Source organism: Lissotriton vulgaris, chromosome 5, assembly GCF_964263255.1.
Source record: "Lissotriton vulgaris chromosome 5, aLisVul1.2, whole genome shotgun sequence".
In the NCBI taxonomy this organism is placed as follows: Eukaryota; Metazoa; Chordata; class Amphibia; order Caudata; family Salamandridae; genus Lissotriton; species Lissotriton vulgaris.
Genome location: NC_141693.1, coordinates 1,615,400,240 through 1,615,419,013, shown reverse-complemented (window position 1 = coordinate 1,615,419,013; position 18,774 = coordinate 1,615,400,240).

Below are 18,774 nucleotides of genomic sequence, written 5' to 3'. Positions count from 1 at the left end.
ATTGAACATGTACATATAAAAACCTAGCGCGTGTCAAAAGAAGTTTAAATTTTATATCCCTTCTTGTAACGTTGTGATCTAAGTGAAGAAAACATATTAGGATGTTTTCTATGTCTTTGCACACGTGATTCGTGATGTCAAGTGTGGGAGGGGCACTATTCACTTTAAATGTAGTAGATGGTGTTTTCAACTGTGACACGTGATCAAGGGCTTACGGGCTTGAAACGCGTTGTGTTGGGTCACTTACAATAAAATCACTGCCCACTTGAAATATCTCGGAGTTCTGTGTCTCTTTCCTCGCCTGTCTGCTGCTGCGGAGTATCAGGAAGTGGTTCGAGTGTTTCCAGGTGTCAATTACGAAGGGCGGTTACCTTCGTTTCCAGACCTCCTCCCTACGAGTCGGCGGCTGAGTTTAACCGGCAAGTACATGGATCCGTGGTGGATTGTTGTCAGCTGCCGCCTACCCCGTAAAAGTTTGTGAAAGACGGAACAACTGGAGACTGCCTGACGAGTACGTGTGGACGGCTGTTCTGCGGAAAGCGGCAGAGGACCGGTGAGTCTTACAACATTCAAGAAACGGGAAAACGTAGAAAGGGAGCAGCGGTATTTCACGGCAGCGCTGCGGGGGAAAAGAAACACTTTTTTCTCTGCAAGCACGCCTGGGCGTTTAAAATCTATAGTGACCCAACAATGTCAACAGAAGAAATGAGGGAGAGAGAGCTCGCGGCGGAGGAAATGTTTAGCAAACAGACTAAAGCTGCTAAAGATAATGCCCTGCCTGCCAGCGCAGAAATTAACAAGGACGATGATATTGTAGCTTTGTATAAAGAGCTGGAGAAAAAACGTAAACTTGAAGTTACCAAGTGGTGGGAACACCGATCGCTATCAAAGTACGCTGAAGTGGGAAGGGTGCCAAGGGGATTACGTATTTTACTAGCACCCAGCTTTGATAGACCTAACCCCAATATGCTACGAGAATGAGGGAGAGTAACCTTGCTGCTTCGATGAATTTGGTCAAAATCCTGATCAAATATGCTTACATTGATCGGGTGGAAATATTAAAAGAAATTGACGTCATTTTGGAAAAAATAAATAAACTGGGAACAACTGAGCAGATTACCAAACTGAAGGAAACCATGTTAGAACATCTGAAAAAACATGAGGAAAAAATTAAAATAAGGAAAGCAACCAAGTTTAATCGAGACTTGGAGGACTATGAAAATGGTCAAATTTTTACATTTTCCAGAAAGTTTGATCCCATGAAGCGCCAACAGTACCATGAAAAAGTCAACAACGAGGGGACAAGCAGCACATATCAAAATAATGAAAATGAAAATGTTGATAGCCTTGACACCATTTCACTCACTAGTGCGTCCAGTACAGAATCAATTCCGGTAGTGAGAAGAAAAACTATCCTCAATGTGGGACAAGAGATGGATTTTTTAGTCGAGGCGAGACTGCAAACTTTAAGACCTCGACGGAACCAAACAGCAGCAAATGTCGGCGCACCAAAAGAAGACGTGACCAACGTAAAAGAAGCAAAGAAAAACACCAACAAAAAAACAAAGGCGAAATGGAGAAAAAACAAAAAACAGTAAAAGACAACACTGTTATCAACTTATCCAATGTTGCATTATCCAAGGCAGAGGAACAACTGTTGGCCTTGGGTCTCAATTTCTGTCCTGGTGACAATTTCAACTATGCAAGAACACGTATTGACGTGTACTGTTATATCAGGAAGCTGAAATTGAAAAAGTTCTTTGCTCTAAAAACAACAAAAGACACTGGAGGCAACAATGAGGTGGATGAAAATGACTCCATAGGCAATTTAGCAGCATCGGATATCCCTAATCTACTTATGATACATGATTTAGCAGATGATTCGGACAGTGTGAGAGAACAAGAACAAGAAATTGACCAGGCTACCTTGATAACATCGCTATTATTTATTTATTTCCCTCACTTAGCAGGACCGCTTTAATTGACTACATGGCTGACATTAATTTAATCATCTCGCATTGCAAGACCGCCTTAATTGGAAACATCGCTATTAGTTATTTATTTTAGTCACATAGCAGGATCGTTTTTGTTTTTAAATTGCTGTTGCCTGATAGCGCTAACCACCTCGCCTGCTAAATTGCTGCTTGTACCACTGTGCCGTCCCTGTGTTACCTTGACTGCCTTTTCATTGAGTTTATTCTGCACTTTTAACATTACTGTGGCTGCCTGCTCCGTTTCGCGCTGCCGGCCATTTTGGTGTTGATATTTTTGTTTGTGTCGCCACGCCCGAGTCTCCGCCCCGCTCCCGCCTTCCCAGCTGACACTCCCTCCCACTAAGACCATTTGACCCACGTTACAAAGATCGCGCTGTGACCGTCCTGTGTTCCACAGACGCGGTCGCTCCTCCACGCTGCTCCCCGACCTGCCTCCCCTCACAGCCTGGTATCGTTGCTCTCCTCAGCTGCTTGTGCACATTGCTATCTCTATTAGAACTCGCATTACAGGACTGCTTTAATTATAAACATCGCTGCCATTTATTGAATTATCTCGCATTGCAGGACCGCTCCAATTGATAACATCGCTATTATTTATTTATTTCCCTCACTTAGCAGGACCGCTTTAATTGACTACATCGCTGACATTAATTTAATCATCTCGCATTGCAAGACTGCCTTAATTGGAAACATTGCTATTAGTTATTTATTTTATTCACATAGCAGGATCGTTTTTGTTTTTATATTGCTGTTGCCTGATAGCGCTAACCACCTCGCCTGCTAAATTGCTGCTTGTACCACTGTGCCGTCCCTGTGTTACCTTGACTGCCTTTTCATTGAGTTTATTCTGCACTTTTAACATTACTGTGGCTGCCTGCTCTGTTTCGTGCTGCCGGCCATTTTGGTGTTGATATTGTTGTTTGTGTCGCCACGCCCGAGTCCCCACCCCACCCCGCTCCCGCCTTCCCAGCTGACCCTCCCTCCCACTAAGACCATTTGACCCACGTTGCAAAGATCGGGCTGTGACCGTCCTGTGTTCCACAGACGCGGTCGCTCCTCCACGCTGCTCCCCGACCTGCCTCCCCTCACAGCCTGGTATCGTTGCTCTCCTCAGCTGCTTGTGCACATTGCTATCTCTATTAGAACTCGCATTACAGGACCGCTTTAATTATAAACATCGCTGCCATTTATTGAATTATCTCGCATTGCAGGACCGCTTCAATTGATAACATCGCTATTATTAATTTATTTCCCTCACTTAGCAGGACCGCTTTAATTGACTACATCTCTGACATTAATTTAGTCATCTTGCATTGCAAGACCGCCTTAATTGGAAACATCGCTATTAGTTATTTATTTTAGTCACATAGCAGGATCGTTTTTGTTTTTAAATAGCTGTTGCCTGATAGCGCTAACCACCTCGCCTGCTAAATTGCTGCTTGTACCACTGTGCCGTCCCTGTGTTACCTTGACTGCCTTTTCTGCCTTTTATTCTGCACTTTTAACATTACTGTGGCTGCCTGCTCCGTTTCGCGCTGACGGCCATTTTGGTGTTGATATTGTTGTTTGTGTCGCCACGCCCGAGTCTCCACTCCGCTCCCGCCTTCCCAGCTGACCCTCCCTCGCCCCTCCCCTTCCACCATCCACATATGACAGCTGCTTTTGCGCGCAGCGTTCACGCGCAGCGGTATCGCCCCATGCGCGCCGAAGGTGCGCCAAAGGTTAGCCCGTCTACGCCCGTCCGCGCCCAGTGCCAGAGCCCCTGGCCCCCGGTCCACCCACCCCACCCGCATTACATACGCCGCCTCCACCCTCCTTGCCCTTAACCCAGGCCCACTCCCCACCTGCTCTCAAGCCGCACCCAGACACACCCATGGACCCTTCACATGCAACTCCTGCAAGTTTGACGGCACCAAGACCAACTCCTCATCCACTAACACCAAACAGAGACCTGACACCAACCCCCTTAAATGCATCCTGCTCAACACCCGCTCGGTCCACAGACACGCCATCGACCTATGGAATCTACTAGACACCATCTCTCCGGACGTCGCCTTCCTAACAGAAATATGGATGAACGCCTCCTCAGCCCCAGACATCACCATTGCCATACCGGAAGGCTACAAGATCATCCGGAAAGACCGCACCAAGCAAACAGGAGGAGGCATCGCTATTGTCCATAAGAACTCCATCCGCATCTCAACCAGCTCAGACGTCAACCTCGCTAGTGCCGAGCACCTTTACTTCCAGATCCACATCGACCCCAAGACCACACTCAGAGGCACCCTCCTCTACAGGCCACCAGGACCCCATGCTCATTTCAGTAAAGACATCACTGACTTCATCACCCCACACGCCCTCCCCTCCGAGGATTACATTCTATTGGGAGACCTCAATTTTCACCTGGAAAAAAGCAACAACAGCAACACCACCACCCTGCTGGACAATCTCGCCAACCTCGGACTCAAACAACTTGTTAATACCTCCACTCACCACGCAGATCACACTCTAGACCCTATCTTCACCTCCAGCAAACATATCTCCTTCAGTCACACCACAGCTCTCCATTGGACGGACCACAGCTGCGTTCACTTTACCTACAAAAAGACCTCAACCCACAACCATCCTCAACCTACTCTGCGAAGAAACTGGAACAAAATCACCATCGACCAGATCTCCTCATCGCTTCTTCAAAACCCCCCTGCCCACTCTTCGAACCCCAACCAAGCAGCCATTAACTTCACTCAATGGCTAACCAACAGCGCCGACAGCCTAGCACCCCTGAAAAAATGTCTAATCAAACCAGGCAGCAAAAACACCCCGTGGTTCAACAATGATCTTAAGAAATCCAAGAAACTCTGTCGCTCCCTTGAGAAGGCCTGGAAAAAAGACCCAAACACCAACACCAGGGACGCCTTCAAAAACGCCACCCGCACACACCACCAATTGATCCGGACTGCCAAGAAAACCGCATTCAAAGACCGACTAGACAAAAACGCCCACAACAGCAAGGAATTATTCAACATCGTCAAAGAGTTTACCAACCCCACTGCCAACTCCAACGACATCACCCCCTCTCAAACCCTTTGCGACTCCCTAGCTTCGTTCTTCCATGACAAAATCGCAGACATCCACAACAGCTTCGACAACCAACCCGAAGACCAACCCACCCAACCCTCTGCCGTACCTTCACCCCCCTTGAACATCCTTAATGACTGGAACCCAATCTCCACTGAGGACACCATCCGCCTGATGAACTCCATCCACTCAGGATCCCCCACAGACCCATGCCCTCACCACATCTTCAACAAAGCAGACTCCATCATAGCACCACACCTCCGAGACGTCATCAACTGCTCCCTCAACTCCGGCACCTTTCCAGAAAGCTGGAAACACGCCGAACTCAGCGCCCTTCTGAAGAAACCCACAGCTGACCCCACCGAACTCAAAAACTACCGCCCCATCTCGCTCCTTCCATTCCCGGCCAAAGTCATCGAGAAAGCTGTCAACAACCAGCTCGCCGCCTTCCTCGAAACCAACAAATCCCTAGACTCCTCACAGTCCGGCTTACGAGCCAAACACAGCACTGAGACCGCACTCATCGCAGCAACAGACGACATTCGAACTCTACTGGACAATGGAGACACAGTCGCCCTCATCCTCCTCGACCTCTCCGCAGCCTTCGACACAGTCTGTCATAGCACCCTGTTACAACGCCTCAGAAACATCGGAATCCAAGGAAAAGCACTGGAATGGATCACCTCGTTCCTTGCCGGAAGAACTCAGAGAGTCCGCCTCCCACCATTCAAGTCAGATGCCACTGAAGTCATATGCGGCGTGCCACAAGGATCTTCACTCAGCCCAACCCTCTTCAACGTATACATGAGCCCCCTCGCGGCCATCGCACGCCAACACAACCTCAACATCATCTCCTACGCTGATGACACTCAACTGATCCTCTCACTCACCAAAGACCCTAACACCGCCAAAACAAACTTACATAAAGGAATGAGAGAAGTAGCCAAGTGGATGAAGCACAGCCGTCTGAAACTGAATTCCGACAAAACAGAAGTCCTTATCGTAGGTACCTCACCCTCCGCCTGGGACGACTCATGGTGGCCAGAGTCCCTTGGAAAGGCACCCATCCCGACGGACCACGCACGGAACCTGGGCGTCATTCTGGACTCCTCACTCTCGATGACCAGACAGGTCAACGCCGTCTCATCATCTTGCTTCAACATCCTTCGCATGCTCAAAAAAACATTTCGCTGGATCCCCACCGAAACTAGAAAAACGGTCACCCACGCACTGGTTACAAGCCGCTTGGACTACGGAAACACTCTATACGCCGGTACCACCGCAAAACTTCAGAAAAAACTCCAACGCATCCAGAACGCATCAGCCAGACTCATACTAGACATTCCGCGGAAAGACCACATTTCTGGTCACCTGAAAAACCTCCACTGGCTCCCCGTCAATAAGAGGATAACATTCCGCCTCCTAACCCACGCACACAAAGCACTTTACGAGCTTGGACCCGAATGCCTCAACACACGACTTTCCTTCTACACCCCCTCCAGCCAGCTACGCTCCTCCCACCAAGCCCTTGCTGCTGTACCTCGCATCAACAAAAACACCATGGGAGGAAGATCCTTCTCCTACCTGGCAGCCAAAACCTGGAACTCACTTCCCATTCACCTTCTCCTCACTCAGAACCACCTAGCATTCAGAAAGCAACTTAAAACCTGGATATTCGACAAGTAATCCCCCACCCTTCCCCAAGCGCCTTGAGACCCTCTGGGTATGTAGCGCGCTATATAAATTAATTGAATTGAATTGAATTGAATTGCTGGGCTCAGCCCCTTCAAACCAAAATCAAGTTTTGTACCAATTATGCCTAAGGACAGCATTGATGTATTTCATGACCTTGTTGTCAATGACCTTAAAAAATTAAACCATACTGTCCTCAAAAACAAATGTGAAAGAAATTTGTTTTATAGAAGAAAGGCATACTTTGATTTGGTTAAAAAATTGGAGAATAATCAAGAAGTGGTGGTCAAAAAATCAGACAAGGGTGGGAACCTGGTATTGTGGCCTAGAAAAGACTATATAGCTGAAGCATCTCGCCAGCTTCAAGACGTACAATGTTATGCTAAGTCCACTATGAAAGAGTATGAAAAGGCTAAATTAGCTCTACATAAATTGTTAGCGTCATGGAAGAGACAAGATCTCATTTCAACAGAGGAATACAAGTTTATGGTGATAGAGTTTTCGGTTTTGCCGGTGTTGTACTTAATTCCTAAAATACATAAAAATGTGGTTCCTATTCCAGGCAGGCCAATAATATCGGCTATTAATAGCCTGGAGGAACATGTAGGCCAGTACATTGATTTTTTTCTTCAGAGCCTGGTGATGTCATTACCTAGCTATGTTAAGGACACTGGCGACTTTTTACAGAAAATTGACAAGCTCATATGGTCTGAGAATTTGCTTCTTATCACTCTTGATATAGAAGCATTATATACATCTATAGACCATACACAAGGATTAGATTCTGTGAAATATTTTTGGGAAAAGAGGTCCAGCACATTGTATGAACACAACAAAATTCTACTGCAACTCATCAGTTGGTGTCTGAACAATAACTACTTTTTGTTCGACAAAGATCTCTACAAACAGTTGAGAGGAGTGGCGATGGGGGCCTGCTTCTCCCCCAGCTACGCATGTTTACATGTGGGCTGATGGGAGGAGCATGTCCTTAAAACCGCCTTTCAAGATGAGTATAACACACATATAAGGTCTTACCTGAGGTACATAGACGACGTGTTCATTCTGTGGGAGGGAAGTGAGGAGGAAGCGATTTTGTTTGTTAATAAGATCAACAATAATATGTTTAACTTAAGATTCACTTCCCACATTGAGAAAAAGGAGATTGAATTTCTTGATGTTAAGGTCTTTGTCCATGATAATAAATTTGAAAGCACCCTTCATAGAAAAGCCACCTCAGGTAACATTACCTTACATGCGACCAGCTCCCATCCCAAACACCTCATTGCCAGTATCCCATATGGAGAAATCCTACGGATAAAGAGAATCTGCAGCAATGAGGAGGAATTTGATAAATGCCAACAAGAACTGGTTGCTAGACTGAGAGACAGGGGATACTCTGAAAAAATGTTAAAGGAAGCAGAAGAAAAGGCGAAAACTAGATCTAGGACTAGCCTTTTTTCTCCAGATGAGGCAGGCCCTAACACATCTAATTCTGTAATTTCTCTGAGTACAACTAATACTCCTAGACTCATTACAACCTACAATAGAGAGGAACGTCAGATAAGGGCAATAATTAATAAACATTGGCCTGTTATATTGACAGACAACATTCTTCAAAGTAGTATTGCAGCTAAACCTGTAATCACATTTAGAAGAAGCAGTACTATGGGCACTAGATTAGACAGAGTGTCTCCCGAAATCAAAAAAGTCACTACCTGGTTACCATCAAAGAAGGGCTTTACTAAATGTACAACATGTAGAGCATGTAATTTTGGGTGCAATATGTCATCTTACTCGACACCTTTCAGGACTACTCCCAGTTTGATAATGGGAAATTACAACTGCAAAACCGAATATGCTGTGAGTGTGTATGTCCTGACGTGCACCTGTGGGCTGCGCTACGTTGGTAGTACGAAGCTACAGGTGCACGTCAGGATATTGCAGCATATTAGGGCCATTCTGCACAGTGATGCAACATATCCTGTTGCCAGACATTTTAAGAAAGTGCATGCCAATGACATCAATTGCCTTTCTTACTATGTAATTGATGCTGTGATTAGAAAAAGGAGAGGAGGCAATAGAGAATGTCAACTCCGGCAGCTAGAAACCAAATACATTTTGGATCTAGACTGCAAATGGCCCAACGGGTTGAACACGACGGAAGATATGCGCAGCTTTCTGTAAATTAAATATGGCTGCTAAAACTACGGTCCGTCTGTTCACTAGTTGAGTTACCTGTAAATACAATCATGAAATTTGTCCTTGTGAATTATATTGCATATACGATGAATGTTTATATTAGCACATGTTTTTCCTTTCCCTCATATCAATTTCTCAAAATGTATTCTTTTAAATTTTATACATATTCAAATGTTTTTAGGATCTAATTTGATCGTTTTATCAATATCAATTGAAGAATAATTAAGTTTTCTGGTGTACAGATGATTGGACCTAGAATATACATTTGAAGACTTGAGAAATCCACACCATTCACATTTGCACTTTAAATATCATGGTATGCACTTTTTGCACTTTTTCTGCCTCTCCATTTTTTCTTGACTACACAGTGTGCCAAACAAAATAATAATATAAATACACTAGTAATAAGAAGACTACTATCTATTGTGCATCATAAGGTGTATAGGTTGTTTACAAACAGATTTAACCGGTTACACATTTCCTAATGCAATCGTTGACATGTTGGCAGATAAAAATGGATTTATCCAATAAAGATCGTTTTTTTAAATCAAACTAGATTTATTATTTTACAAGTTCCAAAGGCACTCGAGCAGTTTACATGTTATTTTAAATTATTTATTGAACATGTACATATAAAAACCTAGCGCGTGTCAAAAGAAGTTTACATTTTATATGCCTTCTTGTAACGTTGTGATCTAAGTGAAGAAAACATATTAGGATGTTTTCTATGTCTTTGCACATGTGATTCGTGATGTCAAGTGTGGGAGGGGCACTATTCACTTTAAATGTAGTAGATGGTGTTTTCAACTGTCACACGTGATCAAGGGCTTACGGGCTTGAAACGCGTTGTGTTGGGTCACTTACAATAAAATCACTGCCCACTTGAAATATCTCGGAGTTCTGTGTCTCTTTCCTCGCCTGTCTGCTGCTGCAGAGTATCAGGAAGTGGTTCGAGTGTTTCCAGATATATATATAGATATATATATATATATATATATATATATATATATATATATACATACATATATATACACACACACACACACACATATATATATATATATATATATTCACAGAAAAAACCATAGGTTTTAGGCCATATATAGTTAGGGATTTGCATTTACAAAACCTTATTTTACTCGCATAAAACCATTGAAATTCGCATATATAGTTAGATGCGCTAACTATATATCGCGCACCCGCAATCCACTGCTGATGATGTCACATATTACATCATTCATGACATGGTCAGTGACATCACTGATGACATCACTGATGACATCATCCAGTGACTGTATGTTTCTGTAAAGTTAAAATATGTCTTACATATTAAAGAATGAGTGGATGTATAAGTGTCTGGATGAAGGATTTAGTAGGTGCATGGGGGCGTGGCTACGCAGGCGATCGTAATGGCTGCCTGACTGTAGAGCTCCGCCGGACAGGCTGGAAGAAGGCGACATTCCCATGTGATCCGGCGCTGCCAGGGGTCTGCAAATGCCCGCCTCTGTCCCCGGGGGCCGTGGGATGCTGATGGTCGCTGCCTGAGACTGGGGGACGGCGTGGACGTTGAGGATTGCGGAGGGGTGGTGGGGCCTGTCGGGTCCCGCCGGACGTGCACCCTAACGCGCCGGAGCGCCTGGTGAGTCTCCCTCGGGTTCCCGCCCCCCCCCCCCCTTGGCTTCCGGGTCGCTGTTGTGCCCCCCCCGGTCCGTTGCTGGTCCCGGGCGGGCTCCTTTGGTGGGGGTTTTTGGCCCCCGGTGCTGCTTCAGACCTTCGGGCCTGGTCCGGCCTCGGGAGCCGGGGCCTCGATTTCTGGGCCTGCCTGGGCTGGGTGGTGACGGGCGGGGGCGGCGGGCAGCTGGTCCGGGGTGCGTTCGGGGGGTGGCGGGGGGCACGCGGGGGGGTCTCTCGGGGGTCTCTCGGGCGGCCCCGCATATCTCCGTCTGGTGGGGGCTCTACATTCTCGCCCCCACCGTTGTCTTTTGCCATCGACACACGCCTGTTCCCAGCGCTGCCCATTCCTTTGCTCCTGTTGCTGCTCCCTCATCCTCACGAACGGCTAGAGGCGTGATGGGCCCACCAGCCACAACGCGACGGAAGGACCCCACTCAGAAGAAGCTCAGCTTCGATAAACCACCCATCTGCTCGGCCGACAATCAGACTGCCAGAACTGCTGCTTCGGCTAGCCCTGCGCCACCGGACATGGCGGGGATGGTGGCTGAAATGGTTGGTGAGATGCGAGCGGGGTTCAAGGCCATTGACGCCCGCTTTGACGCCCTCGATCAGAAGATGGCCGAGATGGGCGCGAAAATTCAGTCTCACGACAGGCGTCTGGATGTGGCTGAGTCCCGAGTCTCTGATCTTGAAGATGGCGCTACTTCCACGGTGAAACGACTGGAGCGAGTGGAGAAGATCCTCAAGGAGGTGGCCATTAAGCACGAGGATTTGGAGGCGCGCAGTAGGCGCAATAACATTCGAATTCTTGGTGTGGCGGAGACGACGGCCACTGGCCGCTTTGACACTTTCGTGGAACAGCTCCTGATCGAATTGTTTGGCAGGGACACCTTTACAGCTGGCTTCGTGGTGGAGCGGGCACATAGGTCATTGGGCCCTCGTCCTGCCCCGGGCCTGCCACCTCGCCCCATCATTGCCAGACTCATGAATTTTAGAGATAGGGATGCTGCCCTGAGGGCCGCTCGTGAGGCGGGCGAGGTGAAATGGCAGGGTGGGGTACTTTCTTTCTTTCCTGACTTCACGATGATGGTACAGGACGCCCGTCGCAAATACACTGGTGTTAAGGCCTCGCTGCGCAAGCTGGGACTGCGCTATGGCATGCTGTACCCTGCCAGACTGAGGGTTGACGTCAATGGCAAGTTTCGCATCTTTGACTCCCCCACCGAAGCACAGGAGTTCTGCCTAGCCTATAAAAATAGAGGATCTCCGCGGTCCTCGGACAGGGCGCAGCAATCCCCTACGAACATGGACTCGCAGGCTAACGCTGACCTTTTTGCTGAGAGCGGGCAGGGCTGACTTTTGCCTATTCTTCGCTAGGCCTCTCATTAATACACTGCACTGCTAACTGCTCGACTCCCCTGGCAGGGCTCTTACACGTTGATACGATTTGAATGTCGACCTGATTGTTGCGTCTGCCCGGCGGGGCGTTGCCTCCTCCCATGGCGCGAGCCGTATGGTGCTCATTTCTGAGAATGTTTTTCTTTCGCAGGATTTGCATTGGACTCTTGCTTCTTTCTGCTATTCTTGGTGTTGTTCTTTGGGCCGGGTGGTGCCTCCGTGGGGTTTACGTGAGGCTGGGTGGTGGGTGGGTAGGGGGGGGGTGTTTCACGCATTAGTTGGAATGTTTCTGTGCATGCTTTGTTTTTTGTTTCGAGAGATGTCTGTTTTGCGGGAGGGTGGCGGCGGGTACGCACAAGATTGTTCACTGATATCCTGTACGGTTTTGCATGGCTAGGGTAGGTCAGCAACCTGGTCCTTCCAACCTGGTTCTGATGTCGTGGAATGTTCGGGGACTCAGTGACACTAGAAAACGGAAGCAAATCCTGAACTATGCAGCTCGACATGGGGTGGATGTGTTGTTCCTCCAGGAAACACACCTGGGACAGGCTGATTCCGCTATGGTTGCCAGGGGTTGGGGCGCGCACAGGTTCTTCGCCAATTACAGCAGGTATGCGAGAGGGGTGGCCATTTTAGTTCACCGGCGGGTCCCTTACGTGCACTCTGATAGCATTCTTGATAAAGAAGGTAGATATGTGGTGGCCACTGGGACTCTTCTCGGCTTTAAGATTACTTTTGTTGGAGTGTATGGGCCCAATACTGACTCCCCTACCACGCTCCAGTGTCTTCATGACGATTTGCTACGCATCGACACTGACATGTTGGTGGTGGGTGGAGATTTTAATTTGTTGATGGACCCTGCACGGGATAGCACCTCTACATCACCGGACTGCAAACCTCGCTCCCGTGCTGTACTCTCAACCATGTGTGCACACTATCCCCTAATTGATATCGAGGCCCGGCTTCATCCCCACTCGCCCGCTTACACACATCATTCTGGGTATCATAACACTAGCACCAGGATCGACTATTGGCTCCTCTCCCCGGGTGTGGTTGGTTGGGTGGACATGCACTCTACGCTCCCACGTACCTTTTCAGACCACTCTCCTCTACTTTTGACTTTACTGGTTCCTAGACTGGGAGGGTACGAGAGACAGTGGCGCTTCCCTGGCATGGCATTGGCTGACCCGGTTTTTAAAGAGGACATTCGCAAGGCGATTGAGGACTATTTTGAGCTTAACTCAGGCACTGTCGACACATGGGCCACACTGTGGGAGGGTTTCAAGGCCACCATCCGGGGTGTATGCATCACGAAATACGTTGGGTCATTGCGCGAGATCCGCGCCACAATGTCTCGTATCGAAGATGACATTGCGGCGTTGGATAGTTCTGGCCTCCCGGACCCTGATGGCGCCTTGGAGACCAAATGTCTGGGATTGCTGCAGGATTTCAGGGACGCCGCAGACAGGGAATTGCACTACTTGCATACTCAACACGCAGCTAGACAACACGGAGAGGGTGACAGACCTGGTAGACTCCTAGCACAGCTACTACGCCCCCCCCGGCAGGCCTCCTATATTACCGACTTGCTCGATGACTCTGGCGTTCGCCACCAGACCACTCCTTCCATATGTGCTACTTTCCTGTCCTACTATAAAACGTTATACACCTCCTCCTTGCCTGATGACCGTCGTGATCCTGGCCCGTACATTGATGAGATCGCCATGGTGTTTTTGGAGAAGGGCATGCAGGATTTCCTTGCCGATCCCATCACGCCCGAGTACATTGTTGAGGCTATCGACGCCTTGAAGGGCTCCTCGGCTCCTGGGCTGGACGGCTTTTCGGCCGACTTCTATAAGGAGTTCAAAGACTAACTGGTGCCCCACCTTGTGGAAATGTACTCAGAGGCATTAGAGACCGGCGTCTTGCCTCCCACACTTCGAGAGGCGGTGATCGTGCTGCTGCCCAAGCCTGGTCGTGACCCGTCCCTCTGTGGCTCTTACAGGCCCCTATCGCTGCTCAACCTTGACTACAAGATCTTGGCCAAGGTTCTCGCAATTCGCTTGTCGCTCCTGATGGAACAGATTATTTCCCCTGCCCAGTCCGGGTTCGTCCCCCACCGCTCCACCTCCCTTAACCTTAGAACTCTCTTTTCTGTCCTGCACAGAATAGACCCTGACACCCCGGCGGCGGCTGTGTTTTTGGACGCCGAGAAGGCCTTTGACTCCCTGGAGTGGCCTTTCTTTCTGTCCGTCATGCGGCGGATGGGCATGCCCGCAATGTTCATTGCCACTGTAGAACTGCTCTACACCGCCCCTCGGGCGAGACTACGCCTTAATGGCACCATCTCCGATAGCTTCCCCCTCTCGAGGGGCACCCGACAGGGCTGCCCTCTCTCCCCGCTGTTGTATATCCTAGCCATGGACCCCTTGGTTAGGCACCTTCAGGAGCGGCATTTACATCGTGGCCTCCAGTTTCGTACTGGTCCGCTCCTCGTCTCTTTATATGCGGACGATACCATACTTTATGTCCGGTTCCCTGAAACGAACCTGGAACCCCTTCTCCTCGAGATAACCCGGTTTGGGGAGTACTCTGGCCTTCGTATCAACTGGCGCAAGTCTGATATCTTCCCCCTTACGCCCGCCACAGTTCGTTGGGACAGTCCATTCCCACTCGACTGGAACACGGACTCGGTGAAGTATCTCGGTATCCACATACACCAGGATACAGTCTCCATGGTCCGCCTGAACTACGGTCGGGCCTTGGACTTTCTGGAAGATAGCCTCGCCCACTGGCTTCGCCTTCCTCTTTCCATGGCAGGACGCGTAGCTATCATTAAGATGGTGGTGCTTCCCCGTTTCCTATACCTGTTCCACAATTTGCCGATCCCACTGACCAAGATTTTCTTCACCCAGCTGCGCTCATTGTTGCTGCGGCTAGTTTGGGGGGACAAGAACCCGAGAGTCTCCTGGTGAACCCTGACTCTGCCCTATGAACGGGACGGTTTTGGAGTCCCGGACTTTCACCTTTACTATCTTATTGCCCAGTGCGCTTACGCACACCCCTGGTTTCACCCGGATGCCCGGATACCCCATTTGCGTCCGGAGGCGGACATGGCGTGGCCTGTTGCCCTCGGGAGGCTATTGCCCAAGGGCCTGCCCCGTGACCCTCAGGATATTCAGACTGCCTCCACTACTTCCTGGGCTTGGATGCAGCTGCGTCGACTGCTCCGGAAGGATGTGTTATACTCGCCGGCCCTCCCACTCCCGAACCCCCACTGGCTCCCTATCACTTCTGAAGCGGTGGTCTGTCGTACTCTTTCCAAATACCAGCTTAACACCGTGGGAGATTTGTTCCCGGATGGTCACGTCTTTTCGGTCTCAGAGGACCTCCGTTTTTCCGATCGAACGTTCATGGACTCATTCGTTCTTACCCGGTTGAGGTCCATGCTCAGAACACAGTTTCCTTCTTTCCCGCTCCCTCCCGACGACTTGGAGGCTCTGACCTTCTTGATACAGTCCCCCAATGGTGCGCACGTTGTGTCAAAATTGTACAAAATATGTGTGGCCGCACTTCCTGCCCCAGACACACGGGTACGTGCAGCGTGTGAGGCGGATCTGGGCGGACCCATTACTGACGACCAATGGTCCGCTTGCTGCCGGGCCACCAAAGACGTCTCCATCAACACCAGACACAAACTAATTCAATTCAAGTTTTTACGGAGGCTGTACTTCACACCTGCCTTGGCTCACAGACTCGACCCGTCAAGGCCGCATCACTGTCCCAAATGCAATGCCCCACACGCCGACTTTGCCCACCTTGCATGGACGTGTCCCAAACTGCAGGACTACTGGTTGCAGGTACACCACATACTGGGTAACATTTTAGAGTGTGTCCTGAGTCCCCTGCCCGAGATTGCATTGATGGGGTATGTTGTTGAGTTTCCCCACTCCACGAGGAAACTGGCTGCCATTGGTTTTCTGCTCGCAAAAAGGGAAATTGCTATGCTCTGGGGCTCTAAGCGCATTCCCACCTCGAAGACATGGCTCCGCAGTCTGGCCCAGTGTAACATAAATAATGCAGAATACTCCGCACAGCTTCCAACCGCTTCGCGCCCAGTCGACATATGGGGCCCCTACAGACAGTACATTAGCAAGCTAACACAGGCGGCACAGTCCCAGGCGGCGAGCTCTCTGGTTCCGGAGGGGGTGGGCTAGCTGTTCTTCCCCGGCTAGTCTGCATTGTCTACTATGCTGCAATTGGCTACTGTTTGCCGTGCCTGTTCTGCTTGCACTCAATTCTTGGTTACCCCGACATCCTATGGTCACCCATGCAACCGATATTACCATCTTGTCCTGATCGATGTGTTGTTGTCCGCTTTCTCTCCCATGTAGGCATCTCTCTAGTTGTTGTTGTTTTTTTTTTTTTTTTGCATCTTATTTATCTCTTTGCATCGCATGTGTACATGTACGTATTATTGGCAAACTAGAAAACGGAAAAATGGAGTTTCTAGAATGTGTTGCTCCGCTCATCATATTGTTGGTCACATCTAACCATGTTTCATTTTGCATTCCTGTTAAGAGTGTCACTGATTTTCTCTACACGCTAAGTGACTGTTTGCTCCTATGTACCAACCTGATGCGAATAAAGAGATTTTAAAAAAAAAAAGGATTTAGTAGGTGCATGACTGACTGAGTGATTAAATGTGTCTCACTGAGTGCATGGGTTAGTGACTAAACTATCTTAATTTGTGCATCATTATATATGTTGTTCTATGAACTGCTGCATGTGTTGATCAGTAGCTATATGAGTAACTGTATGGGTTATTGATTGGTTGCCCAAGTATTTGTATGGAAGAGTGAGTGTGTGTGTGGGGGTGGCTGGGAGGTGTGTGACTCTGTGCATACATGTGTGAACAGTTTATTTACTAGATCTATGGGTTCAAAACTGCATGTGGAAACAGCTGTATGGGTGGTTGACTGTGTACGAGTGTATTGGTGAGTGAATGGATATCTCAGTGCTACATGTCAAAGTAAGTACATATGTAAAACACAGTACATGTGAAAGTTCACATATATAAATTACTGTGTATAAGAGCCAGTGAATGTGTGAGTGGCTGTATGGATCATTGTGAACTTGTATCAGGGATTGTATAAAAGAGTAAATATGTGTTAGTATATGTTTGAATAAGTAAGGTGTGTATAACTGTATAGTTGAGGATATGGAGGTGTGATTGATTCAGTGCATGACTGACTAGGTGTGTGAGTAACTCCATGGATGAGTGACAGTCTGTGAGTGTCTGTTTACTCTGAGTGTATCTAAGGTTATATTAGAGTCTGAAGAGGTTGATCGTATTATCACATGATTGATGTCATCAGTGATGTTGTCAGGGATGTCATTTGAGTTGTCATCAGTGATGTCATTTGAGTTGTCATCAGTGATGTCATCAGTGATGTCACTGACCATGTCATGAATGATGTAATATGTGACATCATCAGCAGTGGATGCGGGTGCGCGATATATAGTTAGCGCATCTAACTATATATGCGAACTTGAATGGTTTTATGCGAGTAAAATAAGGTTTTGTAAATGCAAATCCCTAACTATATATGGCCTAAAACCTATGTTTTTTTCTGTGAATTTCAATGGTTTTTTAATACCAAATATCAAATGCTGTCAAATGTCAAGTACATGATAGGTAAAAACATTTTCGTGTTTATGCACGCTGATGTGCTTTGAACGCTGCCTCCCCCCTCCCCCCCCCTCTTTTCTCTTAGCAGTACTCTCTCTTTGCAGATAGTGAAGGGTAGTTAACGCAGGCCTTTGCCCCCGTTGTAATCCGTCGTGCCTGCTTCTCTCTCTATTTGATTGATTGCTATCCAAGCATTTACTGTTTTAGAATTGGTTCTCTTTGGTTCATTCTGTATTTACAAACAAGCACAGAGTCGCAATAAATAGTTTAAAAAAACAAAAGGAATCGAGCAAAATCAGTAGGCCACTAATGGGATCTGTTTTTGACCTCGCTAAAATAGAAACATTAAGAACAACCCCTCATGAGAAATACAAAACTAGTAAGATGAACTTAGCTCCACACCATGATGGCTGCAAGACAGCTCGACTCCGCCGCCCACCCCACCCCACCCAAAATAACGACAAACCCTATGCAAATATTATAAATATATACAAATATTATAAATATATACAACACACCAGCAAAGTAACAGGGTAAAACGTTTTATTAAATAATTATATACATGACAGCCTGCTGCAACATCGATCCAATTGCCTTTTGGTGACTCTTCCATTGTGAACATTGTCCCACAATCCGTTTGACCTGAAACGATTACACAAATAAAACATTTGTGAGTTTTAAATTTCCGGAGAAGTATAATTCACCAATAGTTTTCTCTGTAGATCTTTTTCCATTAACAATCCCAGGTCCATCACCCGCCCAGGATATCACTACTGTTAGTTGTCATTGTTGCTTCTGTTTTAATAAAAAATGTTTTAAGGTGTTTACTGTTTTTGTTGCGATGTATATATTTATAAGTTATTAAAGTGTTATAATCCTACTATTTTTTTTATCGATTATTGCTGTTTGAGATATTCCCTGTCTACAAACAGAGAAGAATAGAAATATTCTGTCTCCCTTTGCAGATAGTGAAGGATAGGTAATGCGGACTTTTGTCCCCCGTTGTAATCCGTCATGCCTGATTGATTGATTGGCTGGAAATTTATT